A 13,014-nucleotide genomic window follows, 5' to 3' on the forward strand; every position below is an offset into this window, starting at 1 on the left:
GTTCATGTAAGACAGGGCCACAGGACAAGAGAGACTTGAGACTCACAGGGGAGCAAGGGGCAGATACTAGGAGATATGATAAGTCAAGGAATGCTAAAGGATGCTGTAGATAATGGACATTTCTTCCCAGCTGATGGAAGGTGTGTGGCTTACAAACACACACAGGCTTCCGGCTTCTAGAAAAGTGAGTGAATTCATTTCTATTGCTTTAAGCTATCAAAGGTTTAGCCGAGTGAAACAAATACAGAAAAAAAAAAAAATCATCCTTTATAACAAATGAAACAGTGTGAAAAATAAGAGGCAAATGTTTGAATACCAGTGGTGTTCAATAATGAAAGCGGAACTCAGCCATGAAGGAGAACGGAGACACTTGCCGATAATCTAAATGGTGTGGGCTCGACAGGAAATTCACTTGTGGAGAGGGCACAGAATCAGATCACAAAGTAGTCGCGTACTTCCCTCTTCCAGAAGTTTACAGGGCTAGTCTAATTTAATAAGGAACATGGATATGGTCAACCAAACCCATTATAAACGTCTAAAAGCTGGTATTTGCATTTACTGCCATTCAGATAGCATAATAAAAGCTTTCTCCTAGGTTGCTGTGCAAAGGGGATTACATTTATCATTTGCTAGCGCTAGGCCTTTGACGGTGAATGTATGTTCAGTAGTGCCCGGAAAACAAATGGTAAAAAGTATTCAACGGTTCACATTCTCTACTATAGGTCATTTTGATATCAAATGTAACGTTTCCAGTGTGGGTTGCATTATGTGTAAATCAGTGTTAGAGCCTTAATGTTGTTGAGAAAAATACACATGCAAAAAATTAGTTACATATGTGTGTGTGTGTGTGTGTGTGTGTGTGTGTGCACTTGTGTGAGAGGTCTTGATGGTGGAATTGTGGAAAGCTATAGTAGTTCTCTGTGTCAGAGATTTCCTGGGTATCACATGTTGGAGTGAGTAAAGAAAGTCTTCATTACAGTGTGAAAATATAAAGGGGAGAAAAAAGCAGTTTCTACAAATGAGAAAATATAATTCTGTAGGCTTCTTTAGTATTCTCATTTAGCAATTTTCTGAACTGAGAAACACTTCCTGTTGTTTGTAAACATTGGTCAGAACCTAGGAGGACTTAAAGTGATGACTGACAAACATACACATAAGCACGTACTGGCTGCTTTAAGGATATTAAATATAAGGGATTCATCTGGGAGATTGAAGTGAAAGGCTATGAAGACTTTTTTTTTTTCTTTCTAGCACCTAGCATAAGTAAGTTACACTCCTTTGCTCTTTAATGTCCTGTCCTCCCCAAATGTCAGAATACAGCATGGTTTCATTCACAGTATGCCAGAAGAATAAAATAAAAGACAGTTGCACAAGTGCGGAACATAAATACAGAACATAGTAAATCACGTTTAGAATGGAGGAATATTAGATGAAAGATTGGTGGCACACATGCCATTCTCCCTACCCAGAGAATCCACATTTAAAGACCGTGAACAACTTCCAGCGTCAGTTGGAATCCTGCATCCGGATGAAAGTTTATGTCACCCCTTGAGTTTTCACCCCCTGCCAACACTGCTGCCCATCCTCCAGAGGATGCTTATTCTTTTCTCACAGAGGTAACCATCGATGATCCTTGTTCTTATGCCAAGTACTGGGTTTTGCCCTGTCTTTTAATTTGCTCAGAGGATCGTTTCTAGATCGGCAGTTTTGCCCTGGGTGATGTCTGCAAACATGTTTGTTTGTCAAAATAGAGCATGCGAATGTACTGACATTTAGTAGGCGGAAGTCAGAAATACTGCTAAACATCTTAAAACACACAAAACAGGTCCTAACAATAAAGGACTCTTCGAAATCTTGGCAGGCAGAAACTGTTGAAAACCATATTTGTCTGGCACGCACAACACCCTGGATTTGAACCCAGCACCTTAAAACAACAATGCCAACAATGCATGTTGTGAAGTAAAACTGGTTTACTTCTGTAAAAATTATTTAGGTGTGGTGCATGCATGTGTGTCGGCTCCTTGCAGCCAGCAGGTCCAGGCCAGAGGAGAGAGGTCCCAGTTCTGCCAGGTCTCTCTGGAGCTTAGCGGGATAGTGAGTGTCGGTGGTCCAAAGAAACACACCAGGCTGGGAGTCTTGTCGAGGCAGGAACTCAACTTTCTGTAACAACCTTTTGTTTATGTAAACTCGGAGCATAGGAGCATAGGGAGGAGGGGTTTTGAAGGAGTGAGCTGAAGTAGGGGGCGGGGAAGGGTGACAGAGGCTATGGGTGACTGACAGGGCCAATGGCAAAGCTCTACATCAGCAATAGCTGAGCAGAGGCAGGATTAAACAGGTCTTGTTGAGTCACTCCCATATGGAAGTGACTAAAACAGGTCTCAAACGACAAGTTCGGGTTTATCCACAAGGCCCAAACCAAGGTCAAAATGGGGCCAACAAGTGTGTTTTATGGCTTGTGTGTGAGAGTACCCATGGAAGACACTGGATGCTCTGGAGCTGAAGTTACAGGCTGTTTTGAGTCACTGGACTGGGTGCTAGAAATATATCACTGTGTCCTCTGAATTCCAGCCCATGCTGTTAACTGTTGAGTTACCGCTCCAATCCTAGAAAAATCCTACAAAGTGAAAGCAGATTCCTTTTTATCCGCTGGATAAGTCATAGGTCTTGTTACATATACGAGGAATGATACGAGGGATGGCATTTTTTTCTATAATGGGTACATTTAAAAGTTTTTACATTTATGTTAAATTTAACTTGCTATATCTATGTACTTCATCCTACCTTAAGCCAATACTTGCCTATCTGCCTGTTTCTTATTCACATACATACAATTCCTTATGACTTCATCAATCTAACTTAAACACTGGTCTATCACTACTTGGAGATTTTCTATTTATCTCTGCATTCTCTTTATAGATTCTTTTTTTTTTTGGATTTTTTGGCTATGAATAGTATTAAAATAGACGGTTTTATAGGCTAAAGTTCTACAAACATAATTACTAAAAACAAATCCTCTGAATTTTACAGGAATGCTTCTAAATCATCTGTCATTCAAACTGTTTGGGTTTCTACCCCTACTGGCAATAATTTATGAAAAATGAGTTTGGATGATTTTATACTTTTAAAACCATTTTCTCCCTATTCCTCTCTCTCTTTTAAAGGTTTATTTATTTTCTATTTATATGAGTACACTGTAGCTATCTTCAGACACACACTAGAAGAGTAAATCATATCCCATTACAGATGATTGTGAGCCACCATGTGGTTGCTGGGAATTGAACTCAGGACCTGTGAGAGAGTAGTCAGTGCTCTTAACCACTGAGCCATCTCTCCAGCCCATTTTCTCTCTTTTTATTCTTCTTGAAAAGCCTTGTGAGAATCAAAGGAGGTATACATAGTGTACAATAGCTTATGATAGCCTATGCCTCACTTTTCCCACTTAGATATCCTAAGTCCACTCATGAGACATAGGTTATCGCATTTAGCTTTATACACACACACACACGCACACACACACACACGCACACTTATGCACACATACTCACACACACATGCACACACACATGCACACACACACTCACACACACACTTATGCAGACATACACACATGGACACACACTCACACACATGCACACACTCACACATACATGCTATACACATGCAATCTCTCATAACACTCATGCACACAGACACACACACAGACACTCACATAGACACATGCACACATACATACTTTCACACATACATGCATACACCCTTTCTCTCTCACACACACATTCACACACATACAAGCACACAAACCCTCTCTCTCACACACACACATCTCATACACCCACATGTGTGCATGCACACACACACACATGTAAAATTAACCTATTTCCAAGTGTGCAGCTCAGTGGCATTAGATGCTTTTATTGTGTTATAAAAATGTCAACATTGTCTATTTCTTAGTGTTTTCTTTACCTCAAATGGAAGTGTTAAATAATAAGAAATTTTTATATTCTGTTGTTGCCTTATAATCTCTAATCTAATTTCTGTTCCTATGAATTTACCTCTTCTAGTGTTTAATAATAAATATGAAGTTGTAGGGGACTTCTCTCAGTATGGAGATTGTAAGGTTCATCCACATTGTGGAATTTATCAGAACATCATCCCTTCTTTGGGTCCTTGGCATCTACGTGTATGACCGTAATACATTTGCGGAGAGTCTTGTGTTGTCCGTGGTTTTCACTACAGTGAACGGTCCTTCTGGAAAACAGTGGCATACCAGTACATTTGTGCCTTCAATTTCCATCTTTTGCATTCATATTGAAGAGTGGAATTGATGAGCCATGTAGCAGTTCTGTGTTTAGTTCTATGGACAACCATCACATTGCTTCCAGGAGTGACCATACCACTTTATATTTTTGCCAGGAATCATTAGGAGTAATCATTTCTCAACATTTCTACCCATATTTTAAATTTTACATTAAGACATTATTGCTATTTCAGAAGCTGTTACATGGTACACCATGTGGTTTTGACTTACACTTACCAAATGACTAGTGATTTTTATTATCTCTTTGTGTTTTGAGGGCTATTAAAGGGATAAAACTGCTCTTATATACTTAAAACAATTTCAACAATTGCAATTTCTGTGCTGAGTAGTCTCTGATTTTTCTGGGGACACTGGCTGAAAGTCCTACAGTTTCACTCAACTTTATACAACGCACCCAGAATTAGTCCACATTCCACCACAACTTCTCCATTCATAGAACACTCGCCGGTACTCACACTTCTGTCTGACATGGCTAATTGTAGCTGGGGTTTTCCTGTATTCAGATGCAGTATTCAGGGAAATTGTTTTCCCTTGTTAACTATAATGCATGCTATTACAGAGCAGTCAATTAGAAGAGATATAGAGGCAGACTCTTGGGCAAAGCCTATAGAGCCCCTTTCCAGCTCTGGCTCACCAACCTCTCTGGCTCTCAACATGTTCTCTAAACCAGGAGAACTTTGGAAACTATTGTCTGGAGTTTCAATGGAATTTCCGTCCTGGAGAGATGATTAACGCACTGGCTATTGAAGACTGGTTCAATCTCCAGCACATCCCTCCTCCAGGGAGTCTTGGCTGCTTTTATGTCAGAAACTTGAGATAAGACTCCAGACATTGTAACAAAGCCACCTAGTAATTTCATGACTAATGACCATCAAGAATTTTAAATGTTTTGTGCCAGTAACTGGGGTCAAGGAATGAATTACAATTTCTTATTATATCACAGCTATCTATATGTCATCTTTGGAGAAATAATTATCTAAATATTTTCCCATTTAAAAATTTTGATTACTTCTTTCTAGTTTTCATACAACAAGTCAAAACAGTCCTAAGATTTGTTCCCATTTATATTAATGCTATTTCCTTTAGGTAAGATAGGATCCTTTCACCCTAATAGGTTCAGAATTCAATGTTTCCTGCTAAATTCTTGAAAGAGATGATATTTTACCTTTACACGTTAGATGAAAGAGAAAGTACCAAGAATTTTTTTCTACAAAATTTAGATAAATGTTCAAGGGATCCTTTTATATTTTCATTTGGTACAAAATATTACTAAGTTTATAAGCAAGTAACAACTATTATGTTAATTAAATTAAAAAATATCAAAGATTTCAATTATTTTTTAAATGGAGGTAACTTGGCTATAAAGCCTTCATAAATTGTCATACATTTTTATGTATTTAAATTAACATTAGAAACACTTCACAGGTTAATTTATTAAAAAATGATTGACAAGTAAGTGAATTTACACTTGATCTTAGCCAAAGGCTGAGAGTCAATGAAAATAAGTTAAATGATTAAGAATAGTACAAATTAAGTTTTCTAGGTCTTAAAGATCATGAGTCATATATTAGATATATAAATTTAATAATTCTAATATAATTAGAAGGCAGAAGGAATTAGAACATATTTATATTGAATTGTGAGTAGACCGACAGTCAAAAAATTAGGACTTAATAAATATTCAACTGTGAAATAACTGAGAAAGAAATCAGAATGTAGTACTATTTCAAATGTTCTTGCAGCATGGCTCGGTTCATCTGTGGCTGAGCTCATCTGAAACAGTGATGAACTGAGTATCAGTCAACACCAATTCTTCAGAGAGAGTAGACATAAAAGTGGATCTAGAACCCCAGTGTTTATCATTACTTGTGCCTTTAATACCTAATGGTATACCGAAGCATCTTCTAGTTCAGTGTTAGACCAGATCTAGGGGTCCATTGAGAGATATATTAAAGCCAGCTAAATGTTGACCCATTTAAAGCGTGGTAGTCCATGCTTGTAATCCAGTGCTGAGGCAGGGGGAATAATACCCAAGTGAGAGTAATATGGCCTCCAAAGTGAGACTGTGTGTCAGAATAACTAAAGAAATAAATAAACAAGAAAAAGTAAATTAAACTGAAAATATTAGATACATAGTTGCAAGGACAAGAAAAAGTGGTGGCTACCAGTATTGCTACAAGGTTCTAAGTGATTAATGAGTTATTAGAAAGAACCAGTTTTACATCAGTCTCTAGAAAAATCTACTTCACAGGCAAAAGAGGCAAAGCTCAAGAAGACAAAAGACTTGCACGTGTTCTTTCTGGCCCCCGAGCAGCCTGGCCTGATTCTGCTTAACTTGTGCTCAGTTGCCACCAAGCTTGTGTCCATACTGGAACCACCTAGCTGAGGGATTCCTTTTCCGCGCTCTGGTTACATTCTAGGTTAATTATCTCTTGTAAGCATGGAATGGAACACAGTGGCCAGAAGCCACCGAGGTGACTCCAAAACATAGAAAAGACTGTAATATCTGTGTGATACTGGGTAGGAGTCAGAAGAGGCAGGATTATCAAGCCAGGATCTCACATCATGAGAACAAAAACAGTTACAGTTACAAAACTTGTGAAGAAGGAATAGGTGGGACAGTGTTTTATATGTGTATATATGTGCATGTATGTATATGTATGTATGTATATATTTGTGCCCATGTGTATACACATATTTGTCGGCATATGTGCTATATATACACATGTATATATATTTGTGTGTATATATGCCTATATATACACATATGTGCATATTTGCATATATGCAGACAATTATGTTTATATACATACACACACATATGAAAACATTCTGAACTAAAATTCAGATTTATACATATTCTCTTTGTAATAACCAAACAAGTGTTCTTGACAGATCTTACACAGTCAGTCTGATCTTCTCCACAAATCCTGGTCATGACATAGTGATGAAAGGTGAGAAGCATGCTAGATCGGTATATTATAGGAGTAGTTGTTGGTTTCCTGCTGATCTAGAACAGGAATCTGCATACACTCAAGCTCTTAAAGATGATAGGACCATATTGGCTGTGAAACTGGAACAAGGGAGAGAAATCTGATCATGCAGCTGCAGCTCAGGTCATGAAGGATCTAAAGTCCTCCAAATGAGTCTCTGTGTTGGCAATTGAAATCTGACTTGTTTTTAATTCAGTCTTTAAAAAATTAAAGCAAAGTAAATTTATTCATTAACAATGATTCATGTTTGAATAATAACATATAAGAAAGAGCAAATATCTCAGTGTTTGCAAGTTTCCTGAATATTATTTATATATTCAGTAGTTTTTTCTAAGTACCACCAAATGTAGTATATTTTTCTCTTCAAACAAGAATTTTAGCTATTCAAATCATAGAGTGTGAAAATGGCTAGATGTATATTTAAAATAATAATAATTTTGAACTTTCTTAGAATCCATGGAGATAATGATGTATTTTTCCATCAATCTTAAAAAGTCAGTTTTTTAAAAAATAAATGTAGTAATATTAATTTGGAGGTCTTGGAGAAGGTTAGAATTAAGGCAAAGGGACTGTTGAGAGGGACAGAAAAATGAGACAAGTGAACTGAGGGCGAGTACCAAGTGTCCCATTGGGGAAGAAGAGGTAGGAGGCTGTTTAAGAGATTCTTAGGCATTTCAGTAACAAAGCTAGAGCCTGCTTTGCTTGTAAGGCGTGGTATAGGAGATTATGTAAGCCTCCTACAGGAGTGAATTAGTGTGATGTTAATGTTTTGCCTACATCATCATAATATATGCTGTAATAATTACTAACTAAATTGTGTAGATAAAGAAATTTGAGTAGTCTTATAGAAGACTACTCAGAACAGTGTCAAAATTAGAGTTTGAATTCAAGGCAATCTAAATATAAAATCAATTCTATCCATTTGTGATGCAGGACATGTTGGGGTGTTAGGTAGGAAAAAGCACTCAGAAGCTGAGGCAGAGACTCAGTTGATATGAAGTCAGACCATTGAATCGGTAACAGGATGATTGGAGTTTTGAAATTTGGTTTCATATTGCCTTCTTCGTGATACTCTAGCCTATGGATTTTACAAGGACGATCATGATACATATATCTTGGTAACGCCTGAATCCAAGAAGAGCATCAGGAATGCAGCGTGTGATGGAGCATCTTGGGAAGCAGACTGTGGAAAAAGGCCCTATTAACTTTTTCATTAGTCATTTTTAACCACATTGCACATTAACACTTCAGCGCACTTCACAAAATAGCAATTTAGGCTTTTTACTCAGCTACATTTAGAAGAAAAGTGGGAATGGCATTAACTACAATCTAGGAAACAAATAGTGCAAAAATGTCATGAATATTAATAGCAATTCAGACAAATGTAATGTATTTGAGTTCGTATCACAAAAATGTACAACTCGTTCTATTGCAGAATTGCTATTTTCAACCAAGATGGATTGCTTTTAGTTACATTAAGAAATGTAAAATAGAAAATGTTCACAGAGAAAAGATAGGCCCAGAATATGAGAAATATGAAATATTTCTAATGAAGAGGTAAGGCTTTGATTAATGTGATCTCTTTTGGGCCAACCTTACAGGATCATAATCAAGGAATGAGAATCATTGGGCAGCACTAAACAATGATCATATATGCATATGCGGATGACATCGTAGGTTGCTATGGATTTGCATGACCTTCCCATCTTTCATTATTTCTGAGTTTTCACCCCATTTTAAAATCAGTAATTAGGTTATATATTCATTATAGATTGCTTTATTGAATAATATTTCATGGATTCAGATGGGTTGAAATGTGGCACTTTCTAAAACTGTGTGGAACCATTAATAGTATAAACACTCAAATTCTAATTTGGGAACCCCAGTAAAGTTTAAATTTGAATAAAGTTGAATTAGCAGTAAAAATGTAGTCAGATATGTTTGTGATCAAATGACTGATGTAAATGATGACTTAAACTATATGAAAGTAATCAGGAGACACAATCTCAGAACATGTCCTGATCCTCTCTCTGGCTTTACTGTTTTTCCAACCCTCTTCTCTGACGTTTCTTGAGCCTTGGAGTGTAGAGGCAGTGTTGTATATGTAACAATTGTGGCCAACTGGACTACGTGGGTTATAGTCGTCATCATCATCATCATCATCATCATCATCATCATCATCATCATAGTAATAACAGTAATAATAAAATGACATAATATTGGGAGGTGGTTGGTTGTGGTAACATGAGAGGAGTTGGAGGGAGCACATGGTGGGTAGATATGACCATATTTCATTGTACACGTATATAAAATTCTCAAGAATAAGGAAAATCATCAGAGACATGTTCCCTCATTTTCTATCAATGAAATGAGATTAGTTCTTATTCCTAGCATCTGTTTCACAGAACAAAACATTTTTCAGTTGTTTGGTTATTTATTTTAATCTATTTAACTTCCAAAATATCTGGATGACAAGCGAGGTAGTCAATGAATCAGTTAGTTACCTTGATTTACACAAGTATTTTTAAAAATATAATATTTATTTATTTGGCTGACAATCTTAAAGCTTTACTTAGTTTAACTGTTACTGTGACAGTTGCTAATGGAGAAATAGGAACTCCTTTTGATGGCGATCTGGCCTGATTCAGCTTCCGAGGAGGAAGAGTGTATATTGCTGACATTTCTAGAGTTTTCAGAAATAGAAAGCTCTTTCTTGTTGATGGAATAGCAACCATAGAGTTGCCTGAGACATTTGAGACCGACTGACAGTTGGTTATGTGTTTTCTTGTCAGAAAGACTACAGCGCATTTAACAGGAGTGAAATCTCCTGAGATCAATTGGAGAACAGCTGGTTGGTTTTGATAAGTCTTGATTTGCTATGGGGCATTGGTGGAGTCATGTAGATATCCACATGGAGAATTCAATAGTTTGTCCTTAACCTGGAGTAGCACATAATAGATTTTTGGTGGGTTTCTTTGGTTAATTTTTGAATGCCTATCATTTGTGGCTTAATAACTGAGGGTCATTGCCATTTTCTGCAAATATAGAAATTTCTTTCATTCTTTTTAATAGATAGATACAACTGTGGTTTTGAACACTTATTAAAAGTATTAAATTTGACCTATTAATCTATTGATATTTTTGTGGAAGTCCAATATAGATAAGCCTTAGCTGAATAGACTTTTAAAAGCAATGGATCTAGGATATATTGCTTATGCTATGGTATTATGTATATAAAATAGCAAGATGGAACATCTTTCATCATAAAAACAATAATACTGTTTATAGTATTATAACTAGCTAATTCAAGTTTTTAATAGCCAAAAGCTTTATTAATAGTCTTATCACATTGGAATAAAGTATCAAATATTTTAATTTAGTATTTTGAGACAAATATGATCTCCTAGATGCTTATCTGCCACTTCATCTGAAAAGTCCACATAAACCTAATTGTGAAACAAATTCCAGAGTCACAATGAAATATCTTTTTTTTTTCCCCACATCCTCCATACCGAACAGTGTGCTATGTCTTGTGGGCTACTCCTTATGTAAGCAAGGTCAAAGGTCGAGGGATTTATTTTTGGCAGTAGTTTCAGCCTGAGTTTAGCTTTTCCTACTACTATTAGCCTACGATGAGGCTCAGTGTCCCGTCACAGCCGCGGGAATGTGGTGAAGGATAATGATCACCTCCCGAAAGATGAGATGCCAAAAAGAGAGACAAGAATCTGACGTAAAAAAAATAAATAAATAAAAAGAAGGATCTGAAAGGCATATCTTTGTGGAACATGTCACCTGGGACTGAAGTTCTCTGTACTGGTCCCACTTCCTGTTTGAACACCTCCCAGTGATGACATTGTTTTATCATAACCCATTGATGAGATTGGAGTCCTCAGAATCCAGTCTCTTAAGCCCGTCACAAGATCTTTAACAAATGAGCCTGTCGGAAACATTTCAGAGTCAAATCTGTAACAAAAGACTTTGACATTAAAGTACTTCCACAGGGGATGTTGGTTTTAATCTTTGTTTTATCCTTTTAATATATCTTATGTAATATAAAGTTACATAAAACAACATGGCACTACCCTTCTAATTATTGGGAGATGAAACTATACTATTAAGCCATATGAAATTGCAAGTATTGTCCATTTTTTTTTACATTTGAGATGAAATTTCAAATGCCCCCTTAATAATAACAAGTATTTTAATTGATTGTGTACTCCACTTTGAGAACTGAAACCACAGCTTTAAAGATATGATCATCAGCAACCAATTTTATAAAATATGAATTATTACACACTGCAGGTTCAGTGGCATAGATTGGCAATATCAGCTCCTTGGGAGATCAGAAGGGAAGATCATCAGATGGAAACCAGCCTAGGCAAAATAACATAATTTTTTTTTTTTTTTAAGAAACTCTGGTGAGACAAAGACGTAGATCAGTGGAAGAGGTCTTACATAGCATTGGCAGAGTTCTAAGTTTAATCTCCATTATTGGAAAAAATGACTTTCCCCACTTTACAGGCGAGGAAATTAAACCTCAGAAGAAACAACTACTTCTTGCTCAAAGCAACGCCATTTTTACTTACAAATGCCCTCCCAGCAACCAGATGAACAGCCTAGGTAGAAAAATAACTCTGATGCCCAAATTATGGATGCTACTGTCACTCCATCGTGGTCTCTTACGTATCCAAACAATCATGGACCTCAGATAACAATCATGGAAGCCAGACTGAGCCAGTTGCAAGAGAAAGATGCTACACAGTTTAGAGTTCAGAAGTTTTTGTGAGAAGTCAGTGGTACTCTTGAAGATGGGAGCAAGTATGATGTGGAGATAGCTAGGGGATGGTCCTGAACTTGAAGAAAAGTTTGAAGAGTAAAACTATAAGTACTTGTTAAAGATACTAAAAGTAATAGTGCAAGAAGAAGCTTAGGAAATTTGACTTTAATTAAAATATCTGGAGAAAACTCTTACTTTCACTGTTTTTTTTTCTGGCAAGAAATTTTGAGTGTTTTTTTTTTTTTTTTTTTTTTTTTTTTTGAATTTTTGCAAACATATTGGAAACTAACTGGGATTAAAAATATGTTGTTGGTGTTAAAATATATTTTAACAGGAGCACAAATATGTCATTGTTTTAATAGTAAAGATTGTTGTCATGGAATTTACTTAGGACATAGCTACATCAACTTCATGTTGTGAGGCAGGACCTAAGGTGTGAGGGGGAAAAGAGCTTGAAAAGTTACATATTTTGTTATTCTAGGTTGTTTCACAATTTCAAATGTTCTTGTTATTTATTCACTTCAATTGATCAATAAAAATCAGATATACTTTATTACTTGGCATTAACTAAAGTTTTAAGAATCTGATTATAGAATTTAAATTTCATATCACTATAGTAGGGTCTCAGATTTACATGTATTTTATCAAACCCCAAAGCACTGGAAAAATATAAGGGAAAGAATTCTTGAATAGGATTACATTCAGTATTGTAGTTATGCATACCTTTTATAGGGAAAATGTTAGTAGAGATATTCTTTTTAGGTTATTTAAGGTGTTCTTATCCCCACCTTGGTAATATGTTTTAGATTAAGAATCGGAGGTATAAAACAATCACATTTATGCTTTTAAGTTTTTTTTAAGTTCTACAGTTATATTTTATGTATTTTCTACTTGGGGCTTGCAATATCAACTAGTTGATCTAAAAC

General features: G+C 36.2%; 1 long non-coding RNA gene across 1 annotated transcript in view; it reads left to right on the forward strand.

The window, feature by feature from the left end:
* Window positions 1-13,014, forward strand: part of LOC143434792 (uncharacterized) — a 45,877-nt gene that overhangs the window by 27,342 nt on the left and 5,521 nt on the right. The gene's annotated exons all lie outside the window — the stretch shown is intronic.

Source organism: Arvicanthis niloticus, chromosome 17 (genome assembly GCF_011762505.2).
Source record: "Arvicanthis niloticus isolate mArvNil1 chromosome 17, mArvNil1.pat.X, whole genome shotgun sequence".
Lineage (NCBI taxonomy): Eukaryota > Metazoa > Chordata > Mammalia > Rodentia > Muridae > Arvicanthis > Arvicanthis niloticus.